This window comes from Nannospalax galili, unplaced genomic scaffold (assembly GCF_000622305.1).
Source record: "Nannospalax galili isolate Female #2095 unplaced genomic scaffold, S.galili_v1.0 scaffold319, whole genome shotgun sequence".
Taxonomy (NCBI): domain Eukaryota; kingdom Metazoa; phylum Chordata; class Mammalia; order Rodentia; family Spalacidae; genus Nannospalax; species Nannospalax galili.
Genome location: NW_008343413.1, coordinates 246138 through 262389, shown reverse-complemented (window position 1 = coordinate 262389; position 16252 = coordinate 246138). Strand labels below are relative to the sequence as shown.

Sequence of the window (16252 nt, the reverse complement as noted above, 5' to 3'; positions counted from 1 at the left end):
CGCCAATGAGCGCTCTTGCGACGAAAGCCGAGGACCAATAGCTGCAGCTCGGGAGAGCACGGCTCCGCCACGTGATCGATGTGCGGTGAGTGACACTCTAGGGTCTGGGAAGAGAAAGGTAGGTCACGGTTTCTTCAGGAGTTGGGGACCCGTGCCACCCTGCAGAAGCGAGTAGAACGTTGCTTTGTAGAAAGACGCACAACGGAGCGCAGAGTACATGCAAAGTTTCCTCTAGCCAGGAAAGTCCTGACCAGTCTTGGGCGTCCCAAGCCTAGAAGGTTTTGTCGTTGTATTTCCACCCGCCGATTGGCCAGCCTTCATAAGCCTCTAGCATCAGAGTTCACAGACAACTGACTGCTTTCCTGTCCCCTGCATGCACAACAGGAGAGGCCGTGAGGTCAGTGGTCTCCACCCCCTCACCCCTCATCCCACATCTGGTTTAATATGCATCTCCTGCAATAGTGTCCCAAGCACTCACTGAACCTTGTTTTGTGCCCACCGTGTGCAAGTGTTGATATGGAAAAACTCCAGCAAAAATCCTCATTGCATTGGTATTGGTCTCAGAACCCCTCCCCAGTCTCTCACGGTACTTCAGATATGCCTGGGGATTAGTCGGGTGGACATATTTAAGTGATTACTGGACTTGGATTTGTTGTAGTAGCTGCCAGCATGTGCAGGGCTCTGTGCTCTTTCTGAGGCCATACAAGACCTTAGGAACTAGTGGCTCCTCCTCTCTTGGGCAGTCAATTGATTTGAGCTAGCCACTTGAAGGAGGCTAATGACTAATAAACTTTTAGGATATTGCTAATTGATAGAGAATTGCCAACTTAAAAAAAAAAAAAGTACTATGTAGACCTCTCGTGGTGGCGCATGCCTTTAATCCCAGCACTAGAGAGGCAGAGGCAGGTGGATCTCTGTGAGATCAAGGCCAGTCTGGTCTACAAATCGAGTTCCAGGCCAGCTAAGGCTATAGTGAGACCTTGTCTCAAAAAGACAAAAACAAAACAAAACAGGGCAACAAAATTTTACTGAAGTACTACTAAGTTAACACATTAAAATAAACCCACCATCATTTTCTTAAAATTCTCCCTCTTCCCTTCTTTTTTGAGGCAGTGATTTGCTATGTGGCTCAAGAAGGTCTCTCACTTACTGTGTAGTTCAGGCTGGCAACAAACTCATGATTTTCCTGCCTCTGCCTCCTGAGTGCTGGGATTACTGGTGTGTGCCACCACATCTGACTTTTAAAAAAATTTATTATTTTTATGTGTATGAGTGTATTGCCTGCATCTGTGTCATGTCATCTTACAATGCCCACGGAGGTCAGAAGAAGGCATTGGATCCCCTGGAACTAGAGTTATGCACAGTTGTTAGGTGCCATGTGGGTGCTTTGAATCAAGCCTGGGTCCTCTACAAGAGCAGTCAGAGCTCTTAACTGATGAGCCATCTCTCCAGCCCCCATATCTCACTTTTTAAAAGTACTCTTTAAAAGAACACAAGAAGGGCATATTTCCAGTAACTCATATTGGATATGTTTAGCTTTATAAAAATTCATTGTGTTTAGTATGCATTTTCGAATTTCTACTCTAAGGGATATAGGAGCAGCTTTCAATTTTACTAGGTGCTTCCCCAGCCCAAGTCTCCAAGTCTGAAGGGTACATATGGTCATTACCCTCTTCTTTCCTGATGGGAACATCTGATATAGGACCACCTGTGAATGTGTTATTGATAGGCAGCAGGCCTAGTTCCTTTGCCAACTCTAACCCCCCTTTTGTTAGCTGTGAGTAGGCTGATGATGAATTAAGGCAAGTGCTGGCTATGTTTCTCAAATGTAGTGAGCATGCTTGCAGAGTGAACAAAATAGACCCAACAGGTATTGCAAAATGTGTGCAAGGCAAGGGTGATGGGACCTAAACTGAGAAGGAGTTGGGATGGGACATGTAAATATAATTTTATAGCATGAGGGTTTGGAAGCATCTTTCTTACATAGATCTAGGAAACCATGGGGAATAGTTTCCCTGTGGTTTAGATGACTATTTAGAATCAGGAGTGTGGGCTAAACTTAGCTGTGGTATACCACAGTCTTGGTCCGTAGGAGTGTGGCATCTATGGGTTTGAAAAGAGCAGTCTTTTTCTGTAATTAGAATAGAGCTAGCTGGTCTGCTAGCTCTGGAGGACTTTGCCCGCAGAAGACAGGCCCAGAGCCTGTGAGTTGGCCCAGTCCTTTCTTATTGTGTGGCAGTAAAGAGAGAAAGTGAGCATGGAAAATTTCTACCCCTTAGGCAATGCACACCAAGTTCCTTTTTTATAATATTTAGCACTGAATTTAAGTCTTAATTTCACTTATTAAAAACAACCCCCTCCCAGAAAAATAAACCAAAAGACTTAGCGGTGAGTAACCGTAGAACTTCTTTTTACAAACTGTTCTTTTTCAAGGCTGTCAGTAGTAGTAGTGTCCTCTTCCTTGTACCAAGGCTTATCCAGCTGCTTCAGTATTCATTCATTCATTCATTCATTCATTCATTCAGCAGCATATTGAGCAGCCCCATGAGTCTGGGAACTGGAAACGAAAAAACAAGGGGTTAGTATTATTGTGAAAAACACAACAACAGCAAAAAACCCAGAAGATTTGCAAACTGAATTCAAGCACACATCAAAAAAATCATCATGATCAAACTAACTTCATTCCAGAGATGCAAGGATGATTCAACCAACCTATGTAAACCAACAAATGTAACACATCACATCAAGGAACTCAAGGTCAGAAATCACATGATCATCTTAGTAGATACGGAAAAAGCTTTTGACAAAGTCCAAGATCACACGATAAAAGTCCTGAAGAAATTAGAAATAGAAGGAACAATAAAGTCTATAAAAGACAAACCTATAGCCAACATTACACTAAATGGGGAAACTCAAAGCTTCATTAAAATCAGGAACAAGCAAGGATATACACTTTCTCCAATCCTTTTCAGTCTGGTATTGAAAATCTTAGCTAGAGCAATAAGACAAGATAAGGAAATTTCCTGTATACCAATAACCAGCTTGCTGAAAAAGAAATCAAGAAACTATTATTATATTATATTATTATTATATTATATATTTATTATTATTATTTTATCCTTTTGACACAGGGTCTCCCTGTAACTTTTTTTTCAGATGATATGATTCTATATATGAGACCCTAAAGACTTCATGAAAAAACATTTACAACTGACAAACACATTTAACAAAGTGGCAGGATACCAAATTAACATACAAAATTGGAACACATTATGTAGACCAGGCTGGCCTTGAACTCACAGAGATCTGCCTGTCCCTGCTGGGATTAAAGGCATCACCACCACTTCTGGAGAAATCAAGGAAATAATCCCATTCACAATTTCCTAAAAAATAAATTGGACTAAACCTAGTAAGGAAGTGAAAGACCTCTAAAATGGAAAATTTTGAACGCTGAAAGTCAGTGAAGATGCTAGATGGAAATGCTTCTCATGCTTGTGGATTGGAAGAACTGATAGTATGAAAATGGCCATCCTACAGACTCAGCAATCTACAGACTCAGTGCAATTCCCATCAAAATTCCAACATCATTATTCACAGGAATAGAAAAAAAATCTTAAAATTCATATAGAAGCACCAAAAGACCCCAGACAGGCAAAACAACCTGAGCAAAAAGAATACCAAAAGAAAGGCAAATATATTTTTTCTCTCATTTGTGAATCCCAGATTTATATAGATACATAAAATTAAGAATGTATACTTGGTATGAAATAAAACTGAGAAACAAAGAAGACTAATGGAAGGGGGAGGGAAGAAGGGGAGGGAGGAGTATGAAAAGACGGACTCAAAGAATATTAAATATTTGCATGAAAATAGTCTTATGAAACCCAGTACTATGTATAATGAAAATGTGCAAATTAAAAATATTTCAAGGGGCTGGAGAGATGGCTCAGAGGTTAAGAGCACTGGCTGCTCTTGCAGAGGACCTGGGTTCCATTCCTAGCACCTACGTGGCAGCTGACAACCATCTGTAACTCCAGTTCCAGGGGAACCTGACACCCTCTTCTGACTTCCGTGGGCATTGTATGACACAGGCGCACTTACATACATGCAGAAAGACACTCATATACATTAAAAAATAAATAGAATTTTAAAATTATTTTAAAAGGAAATGGAAAAATGGGGGAAATACAGTCTTACTTCCAAGAAGCACATAGGCTAATAATGATGTGTAACAAACGGATGTAAGGTTTTGGGGATGCTATGTTACTTTTCTGGGGAGACATACTGATTCACTACAGATGGGATATCAATGACAGACAGAAGTCTTGGTTGGAGAAGCAATGAGTTTATCTCGTGTATTTACAGGACTGTGGGTGACAGAAACAGCTGCATCCTACCCTAGCATGGGTCATGACCTCCAGAAAGGTGCATGGATGGTATTTCACCTTTGGATAACCTTCCACTTCGTGTGTACTAAACATCCCCCAAGACCATGTGCTGCTGGAGGTGGGGTGCCAAGAGAGAGTAATGGCTGAAATCTCTGGTGAGGATTCTTTGACTCCCAGTCTCCTTCTAGGAAAAAGCATTATCAGCCCCATTATCATTACTGTAGACCTCATTACTGTGTTGTTCTTTTCACTTCATGACTAGAAAGTTATTTTGTAGATTCCCCACAGCAATATCTGTTGCAGGACGGAGATGTTATGCCCAGAGGGAATATTCCCCAACAGGGGAGCTTAATAAGTAGTCTCGAGATATCTGTGGCAGGCAGCAAGGGTGAGTGTAGAGTAAGGGATGTGGTAGACGGAGCCCTGAGACGTGGCCACTGAGCAGGTCAAGTTGAGGTATGATTGAAGAAAGCAAGATAAAGAAGAATTCTAGAGTCGGTTGTAGAATTTCTTCTCTGTGGATTAAAAATTAGGTCCTGCAACCTTTGTCCCTCATCAGAGAAGGTTCTTAGCTCAGTAGATGTTGGTTGACACTGAGAGTCACAACTAGTAGAAATGCAGGAAAAAACAGCTGTGGTGTGCTCAAGCCCCAAACGAGACATCTATATCATCCCTCTCCAGAAGACTCAGGGACTATCACAACATCTTGGAATAGGGGACAGAAAGATTATAAGAGCCAGAGGTCAGGGAGGACTGTGTTGTTGTGAAATAGTGCCCTTAACATGACAGGGCAGTTGCACTCATGAACTGATGGCTGCTGTGATTATCTACACAAGACTTGCACAAGATCAAGCCAGTCAGTAGTCCAGCATGGATGGGGGAGGGGCACATGAGGCCCCACCTCTAGCTGAGAGCTACTGGCACTTGATAACTGCTGGGGCAGGGAAGTCTGTTTTTTTTTCAGGGGTGTGGCCTATGCTCCAGTGGACTGCCCTACACATAGTCACAGTTGGGTAGCACTGACTGGACTCGGTGGGCTACTTTTTGAGAGAAAAGAGGATATGAGGTTGAGTGGGGAATGTGGGAATGCCTGCGGAAAGCTGGGGGGCATGGGAGTAGATATGATCACAATAGACTGATGCATGTATGAAATTCTTTCCTATTTCGCATATAAACTGCTCTTTCATTCATGTTTTAGAATCAAGTTGCTACTCACTTGGAAATTTTGAAGAAATATTGCTCATGTCTCATTTCTACAACTTAATGCATTTCGAACACATTTCAAAAAAACTCATGTAAAGATTTTGGAAGAAAAAATTTTAAAAATTTAGTTCTAATATTGTTTCTCTTTAAATGAAGGTTATTGCAGAACCAAATCTAAATAAAAATAACCAGCATCAGGAGTCAGCACTAAAGAAGAGTACATTCTTCCATTTAATCAGAATAGCAAGAGGGAGACTGTTTCCAAACTGCCAAGTCAGTTTATATTTAGACAAGAGGAGTTTGCACCTGTCAGAGCTGTGGTGTGTTCTGAGCGCATTATGTTACCTGGGGCCCTGTGTCCCTCTTTCACATTCCACTAACATTGACTTGCAAGGTCATGTTTTATAGTGGACAGAAGGATAAGTACTGACAGAGGGGCTCTATAAACCTCTTTCTGTGGAGAATGTCCTGTGCATGTGAGACTTTGAGAACTCCAGGGCCTATTAGGGCTTCCCTTACTACTCAAGGCTTTTGAGTTGCTGGGTAAGGGGCTTATTCTTCAGAAAACTATGTGATTAAACTAGACTTAACTAGGTGGTAGAGCACTTGCCTAGTGTGCATGAAACCCTGGTTTTGAGCCCTGGCAAAATAAACAGACAAATAAAATCAACAAGACTGCTGAATTTGCTTTTTATAACCCAACTTCATATCCTGTGCCAGTGCTTTGTATAAGACTGATATGACTTCTGTAATTTGTATTATTTATCATTTTATGATTATAAAACTAGTAGGCCATTGCTGGCACTGTGGAAAATACAGAAAAATATTTTAAAAATAGAATTGGCAGTAAAAACTGCCAACATAATTCATGCAACAGTATACCTTTATATTTTTTATCCGTGACTATCACTTTGTGAGTACTACTATTATACATTTTGTGACATGAGTCCTAATGGCTATATAATGTTCTTCCTTATGAAGGACTATACTTTCACTCTTTTCTTCTTCAGCAAATTTATTATATCTAAATTTTTTATGGTTGAGAATGAGACACCGTGCTTCACTCCGTCACCAAGTTACAGTCCCCAGCTCCTTAACTCTTTTCTTCTTATGAGAAAACAGGTGCTTTTTGCCCAAAATTTCTGTTGTAAATATCCTTCATTTGATGGGGAATTTTCATGTTTGATAAGTCTCTTCATATTTAAATCTTTGTCCACATTCTTATGACTTTCTGCAGCCCTATTTCCACAGAGAAGACGGATCTTTGGACTCGGTTCATATTGCCAAATTGTTTTTAGAAAGGTTAGTATTGATTTTTTTCATTCCTGCTCCTGAGGAAAAATAAGTCAAATAATTCTAATAAGGTCTTGGTTTGTGGACTTTGGAAAAATTACACTCCATTTTACAAAAAGATCATATGAGAATTTTTACAAATGAATTCTGTGCTCTGTATCTGGGCAAAAATAGCCACACACCTCATCTCCTGTTCAGCTTTGACTCTGAGAGCACACAGCCCATTTATGCTATGAATGGAGACTTTACAACCCATATTATTGACTTAAATGATATTAAGTGGTGGCTTGTTAAGGAGAAGGTGGAGAGGCTAGGAACTAGGGAACACTTTGCCACAGACTTACAAAGCATTAGGCAGAACTCAGTATATATTAATACTCTTTGCTCATTCATCCCATTCAAGACCGGCATGATCATATATTATATTTAAACACGTAACTCTATATACTTAGAATGTAATGTATAGCAAAGCTGCAACCAGAATTTCATGGCAAGTGGCATGCATTTTTGTGAGGAGAACAGCATGTCAAGCTGTTTTTAGGATGGTGTCAGGCCCCTTGTCTGTTATGTGCCTTGTACCTCAGGTCAGGGATGATTGTGTTGCATGCCTCTGGAGTCAAAGGACTCAGATGCTGCAAGAACTTCAGATTTTGTATAAGCAACTGTATTTCAGCTGATAGTTACAAGGCTTCTGGGACTGCACTCTTAGGAACATGCACTGAGATATATTCCCTTTAGGAAAGCAATGACTCACTTGAGGGATGAGGGGAAAAGAAGTAAGTATTTGTGTGCGATGATTCCTAAATGTGCACCACCGTGCTTTCCTGCAGGCTTTAGTTTTCTATCACCCCTTTTCCTTTGAAGCTCAAAGTCGGAGGTACATTGACTTCCTGGTTTTCCTTGTGATGATTTGATATTCCCTAGAGGGTTATGACTTAAAGACTGCATTTTCCCTTCTTGGATTCCATGTTAAAGATTTAGCCACACAGCACCAAAGGCTGATGTGGAGCTAGAGACAGAGAGGTTGAAACTAGCATTTCACAGTATTGAGAAACTGCCCTTGCCTCCATGCACACATACGTACACTCTGCTGGCGCAGAGGAGGGGCCATCGCCTAACGAATATATTTTTCCTACTATATAATAAAACTGAGGACAATGGCACATTTGTTATAGAGGCTACTCAAGTTTCTTGTAAAATTACACTTCACCAAAAACAAGCCGATAACTATTAGTATGAGTCTTACTTGGTAAATAGCCAAGACCATAAAATATACAAAAGCAAACTTTGCCAACTTTGTTTCGAGATGGCTACAACAATATATTAAGCCGTAACAAAGATATTTGGCACCATTCCCATTTCCCTTCTGTTAACTCCTTGGTCATTTTCAAATGCATGGCCCTCTGTGTCCTTGTATTCTCTGGCTTCATTACTCTGAAAAGTGTATTATTTATCTTCCTAGTTTCACTTTGTCCTTTCTTCCTCCTTCTTCTCTTCTCTCCTTCCTTCCTTCTTTCCTCCCTCCCTCTCTCCCTCTCTCTCTTTCTTTTTATATTGCTCCTTTGCTTACAAAACATGTTAACGGCTTCCTCCTAGAAGTAGCAAATAAACAATTCTCTTTCTCATCTCATTATAAAATCACCCATGAAATTGTAGTACCAATTTCAAGACACGATGAAAAGAAACCTACCATTAAATATATGAGGACGTTTTTCATTTAACATTTTGCTAAAATTCCCAGGAAATAATAAAAAGCTGAAAGACTCACAAAACCTTCACAGCCTAAAAATAATGAAGTGTAGGGGTTGAAAGCCTGACCATAGGTCTTTGGAATGCAGACTTTGCCCGATTATCTGTGGACTTTAGGAAAGTAATATTAACAACTTTGTGCCTGTTTCTTGATCTGTAAAGTGGAGAAATTAGTGCTAGCCTGGAAGGGCTAGTCTGAGGATTTCCTAGAACATTTTTTTTGGTCTTCTTTTGAGACAGGGTCTCCCTGTAGCCCTAGCTGTCCTGGAATTTGCTATGTAGACCAGGCTGGCCTTGAACTCACAGAGATCTGCCTGCCTCTGCCTCTCGAGTACTGGGATTAAAGGTGTGAGCCACCAAGCCCAGCCCTAGAACATTTTATGTATATCCAGAATAATACTTTACAAAACTCAAACAACAACAGTCTTATTTCTTGATTATTCTAAATACAATAAATTCTGGATGTGAACCCTCCACCTACCAAGGTGAACAAGGGGCTGATATCAGTTGACTTAGTGGGCTAATGAAAATCTAGAACAGGCCTTATGCCCTTAGACTCTAGGTCATTGCCCTTACACTGTTCCTTCCACATCCCATCCTCTGTGGAGGTGAGGTCCTTGCTACCCACTGGGTTACTGCTTACTTAAGGCAGGCTTTGGTAATGCACATTTTGCAAACCTGGTGTGAAATTCCTATGCCCTCAGACCTAAGACCCTTTTAGACTATTGTACTTGGGATGAATCATTTCCACCACCTGAGGAAACTTTAGCCCCACTTTACAGACTCTGAGGATTCAGCCCTTTCTGGGCTAGATCTTTTGGCAAACCCATAGAAGCACCAGTCTTCTTGATCTTCTTTCACCCTTGAAACACTCTGGGTCCTTCCTGGAAAAGCTCAGGATTCCCAGACAAAGGGAGACAATATCTTCAGAGACTCCTCAGACACGAAGGTGCTGTTAGTACCTCACTGATGCTGAAAAAGCCAAGACTTCAGGAAACAAAGACCTACCTATCCCCTTAGTGTAAGGTGAGATGTGTAAGAACAAAGCACAACTTTATATGCTGACTGTAATTGTCATACTCATGGTAAATATCTCAAAGCCCTCACTAATTTTCCAAGAAGAAAACAGAAACATTGAAGATACAGCTTATTTAAAAAGTAAAAAAGAGACTTCTATAGACTGGAGAGGGGTAGACTTTCTACAGAAAGTCTGGAAGGAGGCTTACCATAGGAAGCAAAAGAAAATCTTAAAAAATATCTTTGATTTCAAGGAGACTTGGTGGATACACAGAGCAAAGGCTCAGATGAAAAGTAAAGTTAGGAAAGTAGAATGTAAAGAGAGCTGATGTATGACTGGATGGCAAAAGGCTTTCTACATGCCTGCACTTCCAGCACTCAGGAAAGGAGGCAGAAGGATTGGGAGTGTATGACTAGCCTAGGCCACATACATAGTGACACCCTGTTTCAAAATAAACCAACAAATAAAAGCCTCACTAACAGCCAAAAAACAGATGGTCAAAAAACGCAATCAAAGAATCAAAATCCACTATGGAGGTGGAAATAAGGGGAACTGACAGGGTAGAAAATGAAATCACTGATCTGGAGGTTAACCTTGGAAAGTTTTCAGGGTTTACAGTCAAGAATATGGGGTTAGAAATGATCAGGGAAAACAGTTACAAGAAAACAGATAGATGCTGATAGATAAAGAGAATGGAGTCCAGTGTAAGAGCTGTGGTACTGCTAATCAACAGAAACAAGTGATAATAACCTTATTAAACATTTTCAAGCCACAAAGAGAGGAGATACAGAGCCAGAGGGGCTCACTTCTCTTGGGTATGATTACTTTAAAAGATCCACATCTAGGGGCTGGAGAGATGGCTCAGCGGTTAAGAACACTGATTGTTCTTGCAGAAAACCCGGGTTCGAATCCCAGCACCCACATGGCAGCTAACAACTGCCTGTAACTCCACTCCCAGGGGATCTGACAGCCTTTTCTGACCTCCATGGGCATTGTACAACATGAGTGCACTTACCTACATGCAGGCATTACATGCATACACATTAAAAAAAAAAAAAGATCCACGTCTAGACACATACTGTTAGCATTTGTGAGTTACAAACACATAGACACAAAGTGCTGCAAGAATTCAGTAGGAAGTAAGCCCACCCCACATAAGACATTGGTAGAGGAACAAATACCCAGACTTCTGACCTCTATCAGGGAGTACTGAGCTGATTTTCCTATCTTTAAGACCTTGTTTCAGAACACTTCTTGGGTTTCTTACCAAATTCCACCCCCATGTTATGAAATATAGCAGTGAGACTGAAACAAGTCTTATCCACCATGGTGATTTTGTTCCTTGATGAGGTTCTAAAGTTGTATGTTGAAGCCTCTCTTAGGCTCCCTCGTTTTTCTGTGTTGAGTACCTTGCTTTTTAACAATCCTCTAATCTGGCAGCAGGGAAGGTTATTTGCTGCTGAGAAAAGAGGCCTCCCTGCCTATGGCTTCTTTAACCTCATCTCTCCCACTCCTGGGGTGGTCTTCCTGTTTTTCTTACCAAAGGGAATGTCTACTTTGTGGGCATAATGTTTACTCAGTGGGAAAGCTCAACATACCAAGTCTTTGCACCTTGATTTCACTCCATGTGCCAAGACTGTAGTTTATAAAGCATATTGGAAAATCAGAGATGGTTGGTTTAAAAGGATCCTGTCTTTTTGTATAACACCTTCTACTTAGAGGGAGGGGACTGAAGCCAAGAAAAGTGACATCCCTTGTTTGCAGTCATAAGTTTAGACACAGGAGTACTCCCTCCACATCTGTCACTTCATTTTCCATGATTTCAGTTACTCATTGTCAACCAGAAGAAGGGTTAAGTTTATTTCCCTCTCTCTCTCTCTCTTTCTCTCTCTCTCTCTCATCTATCTATCTATCTATCTATCTATCTATCTATCTTCTATCTATGTATCTATCTCTAATCTATATCTATTTATTTTTTGTGCGTAGGCACATTGTTTTCATCTTCCGCCTTGTTTTTGAGGCAGGGTCTCTCCAGTTGTTTCTGCCCCTTTGTGGTGTACTCCAGGCTAGCCTGTGAGCTTCTGGCTGATTCTTTGTCTCTGCCTCCCATTTTTCAGATGCATACCACTGCATTCAGCTTTTTTCATGGGTTCTGATCTATCTATCTATCTATCTATCTATCTATCTTCTATCTATGTATCTATCTATCTAATCTATATATAGAGAGTTATTATAGTATATGCTATAATTGTTTTATTATTGTTAATTCACTACTGTGCCTAATTTATAAATTAAACTTTATCATAAGACACATATAGAAAAAACATAGACTATCTAAGGTCTGGTTTGTCCTATCCAGAGTTCTTTAGCGTTTGGAGTTTTTTGGGTCTAGTTACAGAACATTCTAAATAAGCAGACTTGTCTGGGACACTTTACATCCTTCTGTTGGACACTGGTTCAAATTCAACCATCCAAGTGCCTCTCCTACATTAGTAGCTTCCATAGTGTTTCTGTGTGATATTCTGTCTTAGAATGAACCCTGCACTGCTAAGGTGAATAGTTTGAATTGGGACTAGCTGGGCTTCCCTGCATTCCTCACTAGACCAACACTGTTGGGCAAAATCTACTGAAAGCCCAAATAAGCATATTTTCACATCTAAGAGGCTCCTGGCTGTTGGTGTCTGAAGCCTGTGGAAAGGCCAGATACAAAGCTGATGCCCAGCACTCTGAAGGAGGACGTGATGACACACCTTCAACACAACTGCTCCAAGCAACGAACAGGCCAGGTTTTCATCCATTAGGGCAGAGTCCAGGCACTGGGAGACATGCTTCTTGCTGCTTCTGTTTCAGAGCTCTTTAGAGTTTGGAGTTTTTAGGGCTCTATTAACAAACATCCCCCCTAAGCAAGCTGGGGATACTTTACATCCTTCCAACCCACACATGTTCATATTCAGGAGACCAACTCCTTCCCAGCATTTGTAGCTTTCATGGAGTTTCTATGTAGTACCAAGTGAGTCAGGAACTCTTCAGGTGGGAAAAGAGAGACGCCTCATTCCAACTAACTCCATCAAACAAACATAAAGAAATACCAAGATGGTAGCACCAGCCTTTGACTTCTTCACATGGCAGGGAACATAGCTGCTTACTGCTGGGCACCAACATCAGTTTCACTTAGAGAGAAACATGGGCGTCTTCCATTTGCTGTCAGAAAACAAAACTCCCAGAGGGATGGTGTGGGACTATTAGCTGTGCCACAGGAGTGACCCAGACTGAGTCCAAGTTTACCTCTGTTGAACATTCTCTGTCCCAAACTAAGGCAAATGGGTTGGAAGTGGTGGCAGGCACACAGAAGCAAAAGCTGATCCACTCTGGGTACCAGGTTTCCAGTAGCATGCTCTTTGATCTTTTCCTGCTTCTGCTGCCTTGTATTTCCAGAAGGGTGGAAAGAAATTAACAATGAGCCTACTTTGCCTCCACTTTGGCCCTAAACAAGGCCACTTCTAGAAAGGACAAACAGGTTTCTAGTCTGTCTCCCACTTGGTACCTGTCAGGAGCTTGGGTAACCTGTGCTGGCACTGTGCTTTGTGGTGGCTCCTCTCCCTGGATAGGCAGGGCAGAATGCAATGAGGATGGGTTCAAGCCAAGCTCAGGTTCCTAAGATGGTGTACTCTTCTGCTCCAATCAGCTTTGGAGACTCAGCTCTGTGTAGCGTGACCACCCTGGTTAAAACTTGGCTTCCTCATTGCCCAGCTAGCTGCTGCAGCTCAGGGCCAAACCCCAGTCCCTGGCGTCAGATGCTCATTTCTGCTGCTTGTTTTCCACAAGCCAGCTTCCCTCCTCCCCTTTTACAGATAAGAAGGGCATCTGTAATTGCCTCAGAGAAGTTAAGCAAGTCATCTAAGATCACACAGCAAGCAGCAAATATCGCAGTCCTGCCTCAAAATCAAATCTATCTGATCCAAAAGCCCAGGCTCTGTCTACTGTCCCAGCTGCAGCTCACAGCAACCAGATGGACAAAGGCTGGTAGCCCCACCTCGGGGATTCTTGCCTTTATCTTGCCTCCATGGGCTGCTAAATTGAATTTGAGGGCCTTGCTCAGACTCCAGCAGAATAAATGCTGGATTTTGAAAACACAGTTCCTAATTGGATTTGTCTGCCAGGACAACCACCTCATTCACAGGTGGGCGGCACCGAGGGGTGATTAGGTTACAGGGCTGCTGGCTAGGGAAGGAAGAGGGGTCAGCAGCCTCTGGGGATGGCTACAGCAAAGCCTGGAGAAGGAAGTGTGGGCAGGTGGAGGAGGAATCCCAGGGCCAAAGATGGGGGAGGAAGGTGCAGATGCCGTGGGGAGGCAAGGCTTGGAGGCCTGGGTTGGGCAAAGGGAAAAGGCCTCACAATAGATGGACAGATGCCAAATAGTTCTGTTTATAGGAGGAAGTCAGGCCTGGAAAAAAGTTCTCCTAGCCCAAACAATTCTCAGATATCCCCTGCATCCTGAGACAGCATAAATATGAAATGAGCAAAACAGCCTGCCCTAAATGCAGTGTAAGTAGGAAATTTATAGTAAACCCAGGAGGGATTCATTTGATTCCAAAGTACTTTGGGAATGTTGTCCAGAGTGGGTGACAACCTCAATGTCAGGATATTGCTGGGTCTGGCCTTTAGCAAGGTGAGGACATAGAACCGCAAAGTGCAAGAATACATCATACTGGGTGTGTGGGCTGTGGTGGGGAGGAGAAACCCTTGCACAGTGGACCACAGCCTGTCATCTCAGCCCCTATCCACAGCACCCAGTGACAAGGGTTAGCACTTGTCACATGGTGTGGTACCTAAAAGAGAGATGATATGATCTGGAAGGTGATGGGTATGAACTGTGTTCCACTGAACTTCACACTTTGAAAACTCGAGGGATAGCAACATACAAGGGTCCATCCCATGCTCAAACACATCCCACCAAAGCAAATGTTAACTTTAATTCTAATTCACTCCCATTTGGACACACACCATCTGGTATTTTTATGAGTAAGAGAAAAGAGTAAAAATTTCAAGACTCCCAAATCCATTGCAAAGTTACAAGTGTAGGATTATAGAGATCCAGGAAAAAATTATATTTGTTCAGGGGTGTGTTTGCAGGGAAGGATGTTAAGATAGAATCTCAGAGGCTTAAAATACAGTCCAGGCTGGCCTTGAACTCTCTCAATCTTCCAGTCTTAGTCTCCTGAGTGCTGGCATTACAGATATGCATTACCATGCCTGGCCTTTGTGAAAATGTCTTTAATTTTTTAAAACTTTAAAATTACAGTTATTTATCTATTTATTTGTGTACACACCTGCTTATGTACCCATATACATTACATTGTGTGTGTGTGTGTGTGTGTGTGTGTGTGTGTGTGTGTATCTAGAAGATAACTCATGGGATCCAGTTCTCTCCTTCTGCCAAGTGGGTCCCAGGTCAGCAGGCTTGGCATCAGGTGTTTTTTGGTTTTTTTTGTTTTTTTTTTAACCTGCTGAGTTATCTCAGACAAAACAAAACAAAAACCAAACAACTTTTTCATTATTTTAAAAATATTTTATTACTATTATTTTTTATGTGTATGAATGTTTTGCTTACATGTATATAAGTGCACCCATGTCATGCAATGCCCATGCAGGCCAGAAGAAGGCATCAGATCCCTTGGAACTGCAGTTACAAATGGTTGTTTGCTGCCATGTGGGTGCTGGGAATCAAGTCCTCTGGAAGACCAGTCAGTGCTCTTAACCATTGAGCCATCTCTCTAGCCCCTCAAAACGACTTCTTAATGAAATGTGAACTTCCTGCTTTTCGGTTCACAGATACTTGAAGAATGAAGACCCTTCACCCTTTTTTCAGGGAAGATCACCTCATCATCTTCCAGAGATGCAGGACAGTGGATATGACTGCAGCTGAGCTGAGGAGACTTGAGAGTCCTTTGCTTGCCCAGTACTTAAGGGCATTAAAAAATATATTTGAAAACTATTAGCTTAAAATGAACCTTCTGATTAAGGGATGGAGAAAATTAGACAGAAAAAACGTAGGGAAAGCACTGTATAAATACAGAATCACTAGGGACAGAGGTGACCTGACAAAGCAATGCAACAAACAAGCTGTACAATTTTGCTATCTTGGATTGAACTTGGGTCTTAAGGTCTTAAGAGAAGTTCATCATTAAAAGATTTCTGGAATCAAATAACCTGGAGGTTTTGACATGCTGTGACCTCACTTTGAGGGCTGCTGCTCTTGAGACCACAGGCAGGGACAGCCTGACTATGCCTGAAGGGAGGGAATCCACACTTAATTTAATAACCAGGCACTTTCCACGCTGACCTGAGAACTCTACCATCTGGAAACCCAGAAAGGAGAACTTACCTGCATATGTATGTAAGTCTCTTGGTCTCCACACTGGATCATACCAAAAGGGCCAGGAAGCAAAGTGTTGTTTCATATTGTCACACTGCCACAGCAAAATACTCTAGAGTAGGTGGCCTTCAAACAGCACATGTTTATGTTTCATAGCTCTGGAGACTGGAAAATCCAAGAACCAGGCACTGGTAGATTCAGTGTCTGAAGGGCTTCTTCTTTACA

At 41.8% G+C, this 16252-nt stretch overlaps 1 long non-coding RNA gene across 1 annotated transcript; it reads left to right on the top strand.

The window, feature by feature from the left end:
* LOC115071461 lies at positions 1–15802 on the top strand. Its single transcript, XR_003850547.1, has 4 exons — positions 1–85; positions 4366–4543; positions 6829–6893; positions 15484–15802. It is a non-coding gene; the product is annotated as an uncharacterized LOC115071461 (long non-coding RNA).
* Positions 15803–16252: the final 450 nt, after the last annotated feature.